General features: G+C 55.8%; 1 protein-coding gene across 5 annotated transcripts in view; it reads right to left on the minus strand.

Moving 5' to 3' along the window:
• The window catches only part of ATP2B4 (ATPase plasma membrane Ca2+ transporting 4), a 103,838-nt gene extending 97,377 nt beyond the window's left edge, over window positions 1–6,461 (minus strand). For 3 of the 5 annotated variants that reach the window (XM_073320111.2, XM_073320112.2, XM_073320113.2), the window contains exon 1: window positions 5,848–6,459. The gene's annotated coding sequence lies outside the window, so the exon portion shown is untranslated. Of the gene's footprint in view, window positions 1–5,847 lie in introns of all 5 variants that reach the window. The other 2 variants (XM_073320115.2, XM_073320114.2) reach the window with 1 other exon arrangement.
• Window positions 6,462–7,347: the final 886 nt, after the last annotated feature.

Here is a 7,347-nt window from a genome sequence, read left to right on the forward strand (position 1 = left end):
CCTAGGGCCTCTGGGAACTGCACTCCTGGGGAGGAAGAGTAGGAGCGAGCTCTAGTCACAGCAGATGTGCCACCCAGCTTCTTCCTAGCGAGAGGACAATAGCGCAGCCCCTCCCTGCCTTCTCCTGCACACTGGCTTCGCTCGCCTCTGCTGCGGCTACAGGAGTCCTTTCTCCACTCAAATCTCCCACTGCCTTTGTCAGCAGGAGGGCTAGTGTAGAACAGGCCCTGGAGCTTCAGTCACCCGCTTGATGCGGGTCTCGAGGACCCAATGGGTGCCCGCGAACTGTCTGCACTAGGACTCCCAATGCTGCTACAATAGCAGCCCTGGTGGGACCTTTAGATTGCCTGGGACAGACAAGTCCCTGGGCATGCTGACAACAGGCAGATCTGCAGCAAGACCCATGGATTTACAGGCTAATAGAGGGCAGGGAATTCCCACTTAGAAGGACCCATGTTCAGTATGGAATGGGAAGGGAAGGTCTGTCTGGCTCTCGGCATCACCAAGTAACCCTCGTCCCTTCCTGCTGCCATCAAAGCCCTCCTCCAATCCCCACACCTTCCCCCAGGAGTGCTCCCAGCAGGGGTATTAGTGCAGATCTAGCCAGACTGGTGCCCACATCACACTGCAGCCTCAGCAGGGGCATCACTGCCTGGATCAGACTGGACGTGGAACTGCCCTGGGGAGTGGGGCAGGGCCTCCAGCTCAGAGCCCAGGGGACACTCACCCTGCCACTGCTCCATGGATGCAGAGGCCTGATCTCCAAAGTGCTCAGTCTGCTGCCTCTCACCACTCCACCCAGAGTGCAGCAGTCTGGCACGGCATTTCCCTGCTCAGTTCTGGACAGTCATGCCAAGAGCATGTCCAGAGACAACAAAAGCCCCCTCCTTGCTAGACACAGACTGGGCACTTTTCAGGCCAGCACCGGCACAGCTGGGCTGTTCCCTCCACTTGGTTTTCCCTCAAGTGGAGGGTTCTTCTACCTGCCACAAACCAACACCCATAAACCCTGGGACAGGTGCCCTATGAAGAACTCAGTTTTGAACAGAGGCCCAGGAAAGGCTCTGGGGTTGTTGGACTCTCTACAGGAGCTGAGAGGATTCCCTACGCACCGCCTCCAACAAGCCAGCAGCAGACCAGGAAAGGAACCCACCATCACCGCACACCTCCCAAGCCAAGGCCCAGAGATGGTGCAGTCCTGACCCCGCCACCTCCCACACCCAAATCATCCCTTTCCTGGATCTTACCTTGCAACTCCCTGGGGGGAGTCACCCAGCAGCCAAGTCAGAGGTCACGGCAGCACCTCACCGGCCGCTGGCCCTGAAAGGGAGTTGTGCCACTGCTTCCGACTGGGATGTGAGGGCTGCGGGGCTGTCGGCCTCTCTCGTTAGTCAATATTCAGGCGCATTTCAGTGCTCAGAGAAGTGAAGGATCGAGGGCACTGATTTGCAGGCTGCCTGTGCTCTGCCTGGCTCCAAACACAGACACCTCTGCCAACACCCCACTCTTGCCCTGGTCCTCCTGCCTGTGCTGAGGGGCCTCCACCCTGACCCTCCACCCCATTTGCATTCCAGCCCTGGGCTCCCCCCCAATACTCTGTCGATGCATCTCGAGCCTGACCTAGACCTCCCCCACTGCTGTTCCAACCCCAGGCTCCCCACACCCCTCAATTCTGACTGAGAGCTCCCTACTATTCCAGTCCCAAGCTCTGGTGATCCACCTCACTGCCAGCCCATAGCCCCACTCACCCACAAGGATGCCTCTGTCAGACTCTTGACCATCATGGTGTACTCTAATGTGGTGTGTTGCATTGCAGACAAAAATCCCATCAACTTTACCAAACTATGTTGTTTGTGATCCAAGCCCCATACAAACCCAGGGCCCCAGAGATACCAGGACAATAACCTGTTGGACCAGCTCCCATGCCCTTCCCCTTTACTTTCAATTCTGGCCTGAATTGGTCTCTGCCAAGCAGGAAGGGGCCACCCAGATTTCAGCCTCCCCCACAGAAGCTCCCTCTAATCCTTTGAGCTGCAGGGAGACCCTCAGCATCACCCTCAAGTGAAAGAGGGTTGGGGCAGGTTAGTGAGCCTGTGAACTGAGCACAGGGGGGCCCTCCCTCCGACAGCACATTCCTCCCAGCTGTGTAACAAGCAGCATCACTCCACAAAGCATGCAGATTCAAACCAGATGCTCAATGTGACAGAAGAATGCTCCAAAGCTACAGAGCACAGAACCAAGCAGCAAAAAGGGTGCTGGGAGCAGAGAGGGGAGAGAGATAAGAGCCGGAAGAGCACTTATTCCCAGTCATTTGTCTGCCGGCCGTGTGGGCTGCAATCCAGCTTCTCCTTCTGCTTTATTTGCTTATTTTTTATTTTGATTTGATCTGATGGATGGGAATAGACAGGAGGGAGGGAACGATATCGCCAGGCATGGCACGGAGCAAACTGCCCCCATGAAGCGCTACCAAAGCACCACAATCCCACCCTGAAACATCCTGCTAGTCCAGGACTGGCTCGTCCACCCACCCGCCTGCATTTCTACCCTGTGCTGCTCCAGCTTTGTTCTCCCAATACACTTGACATCCCTGCCTGTTCCGGAGCCGAGTGCTCACGCAGCCCTACCAGGGCACCTCAGTGCTTGCTGCCCTGCAGCACACCTGATGCTGCACTCCCCCCACTCTTTCAGTCCTGGACTCCCACACAGCCCTGCCAGACACTGCGCCTCAATCCCAACCTGCAGCCCGCACCCCACAGCTATTTTGACCCTTCCCCAGCAGAGACCAGCAACAGCGCCGATGGTTCTATTCCACATGGGTCAACGTCACCCAGCCCAGATTGTGAGAACCTCTTCTCACTGGCACCTGAAGCTGGATTGCTCAGGCCTAGCACTCTAGAGGGGAAAGATGCACACTGCCCATCCCATGCCAGTCTAACGCACTTATCCTATCCTGCAGCTGCATACAGCCGGCCACCCCAGCACACCAGACAAGACGTATGGGTGACCCCTCCTGAGCAACAAGGGGACGTGGGGGAATCCAGAGGGTGATGCTCCCTGTGACCCCGAAAGCAGGCTAACGAGGTCAGGGAGACCCACCCAGACACCAAGCAGCAGCTGCCAGAGAGGTTTACGACTGCAGCTCTCCCAAGGAGAGGTGTAGTAACAGACAGGAGTCTCCCCCGCTAGAGTTTTCTTCCTAGCCACCTGCCACGAGGCTGGTGGGAAGTCAATCAGGATTGCCTGTGGGTGCAGGCCAGGGGGAGGCTCCTTCAATTCCATGCCCATCTGCTGTAGGTATCCACCCACTCCAGCACAATGGATCAGTGGGGTCAGACTGCAGGGCTTGAACCCAGCCAGCCCAGGGATCCTGGAGTGCCCTGCTGCAAGGGTGGGATCCTCTCCATTGAGTGGAATAAAGGAGGGGTGTGCCCCTTGAAGCCACATCTGTCTGTATCTCACCCCCACTGGAATAATTTAGCTCTGCTACCAGCATGGGCCCCACACTCCCACCCCTTAGTGATTGCTGGTGTCCCCCTGGGATGGAACCCTGCCCACAGCCCCCCACTGGAGATCCGAGAGGAGCAAAGAAACAGCACCCCAACCCTCTGAAGGGAGAGCTAAGCCAGATCTTGGCACCTGTTGGAAATCAGGCTGGGCCAGTTAGGTGGTCTGAGCTGGCCCATTATGCCCCTCCTCTGTGCCCCACAGTATGCAATTCTTCTTTGGCTTTGGGGGGCTGAAGGCAGCAGCCTCTCCCTCCACCCATTCCATCCTGGCCTCCTCATGCCTGTTGTTCATTGCACCCCCTCTCTTGCGAAGAGGTGGGGCAACCTGCTCACTCCTGGCTGGGCCCCCCTCCCCTGACCTGTTTGTTCCTTAAAAGCATCCCCACCCCACCCGCTGCACCACAGCAGGCCAGGCTGCGCCATGCAGGGATCATGTGTGAGCAGGGAGGGAAAGCAGCCCCCCCACCCCCACACAGTGCCCCCAGCCATCTCCCTGATGAATGAACTCTGCAGTGGCAGAACCTGCTGACACCCTCCCTAGCAGCCAGAGCGCCCTGGGAGCACATGTTCCTAGCCCAGCATCCCAGCCAGACCACTGTGTCCTGTTGCTCCCGTGGCAAATCCCCCTATAGACTAGACACTGGTGGCTCCCTTAGGGGAGCAAAATGTTTGACCCCATCCCCCTGCGCCCCACCCAATTAGTTGGCCTTTCCCTCAACCCTCTGCATCTGCAGACCTGGCAGCCCTCCCAGTGGGTGGGGGTTAGGAGAGGCAGGACTGGGGAAATGAGCTTCCCCTTTTCAAATGAAGCCAGGCTCAACGGTAGGGGTGACAGACCCGAATGCCAGAGCAATAAAGCAGCAGGTCACTGTATTAGAGTGTAGCATGCTGGACACACCCCCACCCCTTATTTATATGACCATAGTGCCCAGAGACCCCAGCCAGGCTCAGACTTCCAGTGCCCACAGCCAGAGACAGTCCCTGCCCCAGAGAACCTGCAGTCTGCTACAGCCAGACAGGCACCCACATGCAGATATGCAGAATTACACACTGGAATAACCGATTGCTTAGACAGTGAAACAACCGGTGCCAGGCTTGATAGTGGGCACCACTCTTCCACTACCCAGTTCTCCTTTGAGAAATCTTCCACACTGGCATGGATTCCTTCGCAGAGGAATTCAGCACCACTACCCACCTCCCTGCCGGGTGGAAGGAGGGAAAGGTAGAGAAACATTGAGGGTGGAAAAATGCACAAGAAAACACTGCTGCATCAGACGATCAAATCTGAGTCCAGGGAGCCAGGGGAAAAAGTCCCCCCCCCACACCCACCCAACCTGTCAAAAAAAACCAAGCCATCAGGACCAAAGGAGAGGGAGAGAAAATTGGGACAAGAAACAATAAGCCTAGAAGACAAGGGTGAGGAATAGGCTTCTGCTTCCCCCCCGCAAAAAAAAAAAAAAGCAAGTTCCCCTGATCCTAGGTGCTACCACACCCCCGGCTTGAAGTGGTTTGCGGTTTCCATCATATCCAGGGTTTAGAGTTTGGTTCAATGGCTCTCGGGGCCACCCCCCACACACAGTATACAAATTGTTCCAGCAACCCTGCCTCTGATCAAAGTCAGCCAACCCAGCCAGAAAGCAGCACGGTCACGCTCCTCGCCTGATTAAACACATACAAGCACCAAACTTATTTCCATTTTACAAATATTCCTTCCCCGCCGCCCCCCCCCCCCCCCACGGGTATTTTCTCCTAGGAAACATCCCCTCCCCCCCAGACAACAGTGCATTTCTCTCGGTTTTTGACCCAGCTCCACTTAAGGGAACTCCCTGAATTTTCCACAGCTAATTATAGCTTGCAAACTCCCAAGGGCTCCCAGGGGCTGTTTTTTTGCCAGCATGACCAGGGCGAGTCACCGGCTTGGATTTCCGTGGAGAAAGAAAATACCCCCCCACCCCCCAAAGAGCTTGTTCGTGTTGCTGCAACCAGCGATTTGAGAGAGAGAGAGAGGGGCGCACACGCCCACCCCTCTGCTTTCCAGCCCCCCTCTGTTTCCAGCCCTCACCACCTCCCTGTGTCGTCCCCCCCCCCGGCCCGGGTGATCTCCTCTCTTCTGCCTCCTTTCGCTCTGCGGACAAGTAGCACCGGAGCAGGGAGAGAGAGGGGCACGGAATACAGGTTTGCAACAGGTTTCCATTCGCTGTCTGTTCCTCGGCCAGAGAGGAAGCCAGGCAGCCCCCCCCCCGGAGAAATCCCAGCCCCTGACCCCGCGTGGAGCAGCAGCTCCATGCACGGGGGAAGCGGGAGGCGAAAGGCCACCAGCCCAACAGGACAAACCACTTACCGCGCTCCTGGCTCGGGAGGCGAGGTTCCTCCAGCCCGAGCTTACAACCCGCCCAGCTGCTCCGGCGCTTCAGGCTGCGGGCGGGGGAAGCGCCATGCGATCAATGGCTTTCGCACGGCGGAATCAATTCATAGACTGCGGCTGCTTTCCCTCCGCCTCCAGTAATCCCGTTTTCCGCTGGCAGGGAACCCCCCCTGGATTTCCATGGACGGGAAGGGGTTAAAAAAATCCCAAGCGCCTGGATTCGCTTTTCCACCCCCCTGCCCCTCCTTTTCCACCCCCCTCCACTTCGCTGGATTTTGCTCTTCCCAAAGTTTGGAGGGTGGAGAGAGACCACTGTCCTTTCACGCTGCAGGTCTGCAAGGAAAAACCAACAACCCCCCACCGATCTCTGCACTGAAGCTGATCAGCAGATGGGGGGGCGCTTGGGTTTGTTTTTGCCTCTTCTCCCTCCCTTCTCCCCGTTTTCAGAGCCAGCCCTTTGCAAATGGAGCGAGTCCTACACGAGCGGCGCTAGCTTAAGAAAACGCTTGTCATGGCAACGCCACTGCCTAGCCCAGCCAGCCTCACCCCATCCCAGAGAGGAGGAGGAGGAAGTCTCTTAAGGTGGCTTCATATGCAACAGTCCCAGCCCCGCTGCTGCTGGCTCTCGGCTTTGCTTTTTTAAGGGGGAAGTGGCAAAAGGCAGCTCCCCCTTCTCCGAGAGTTCCCCCCGCCCCCCTTCCATAGATCCAGGTGGGCTTCTGAGCATGAAAGCGGTGGGGAGATCACCGGAAGAAACTAAGAATCTGGGGTCCCGATCCTGCCGTGACGTTAGTGCAGGAGAGCTTTGCCTGTGTAGAGGTCATCGCAAGATATGAGATGGGGTGCGCGCAGAGTTTTCATTACTGGCGATGCTTTGGCTTGTGTGTTTTCACTCAGGTTGGACAGTGAGAAGTAGGCTGATCAGTTTCACTTTTTTCTAGTCAGTTTCACACTTGAGATTTCATGCCCTGGCCAAAAATTTGAGTTGCAAGCAGGAGGAGACAAGTCAGTCCAAAATTTTTATACCAAATCCTCCTGCTTTCTTGTAAAGCAAGAACTAATTATGGAGCTGATTCTGTTGATCTTAAGCCTGCTCCACACAAAATAATAAATTCATACCAGAGAATAGCTGATGTAATGCCAAGGCTCCAGAAGCAATCCTGGAAGTTACAGGCTGGAAAGTCTAACTTCAGTACTAGGCAAATTGGTTGAAACTAGTGTCCAGAACAGAATCAGACAGATGAACACAATATGTTGGGGGAAGAGTCAACATGGCTTTTGTAAAGGGAAGTTATGCCTCACCAATCTATTACCATTCTTTGAGTGTGTCAAGCAGCATGTGGACAAGTATGATCCGGTGGATACAGTGCACTTGGACTTTCAGAAAGTCTTTAACAAGATTCCACACCAATAGTACTTAAGCTAATTAAGCAGTCATGGGATAAGAGGAAAGCTCCTCATAGAGAAGTAATTAGT

Source organism: Lepidochelys kempii, chromosome 21 (assembly GCF_965140285.1).
Source record: "Lepidochelys kempii isolate rLepKem1 chromosome 21, rLepKem1.hap1, whole genome shotgun sequence".
NCBI lineage: Eukaryota > Metazoa > Chordata > Testudines > Cheloniidae > Lepidochelys > Lepidochelys kempii.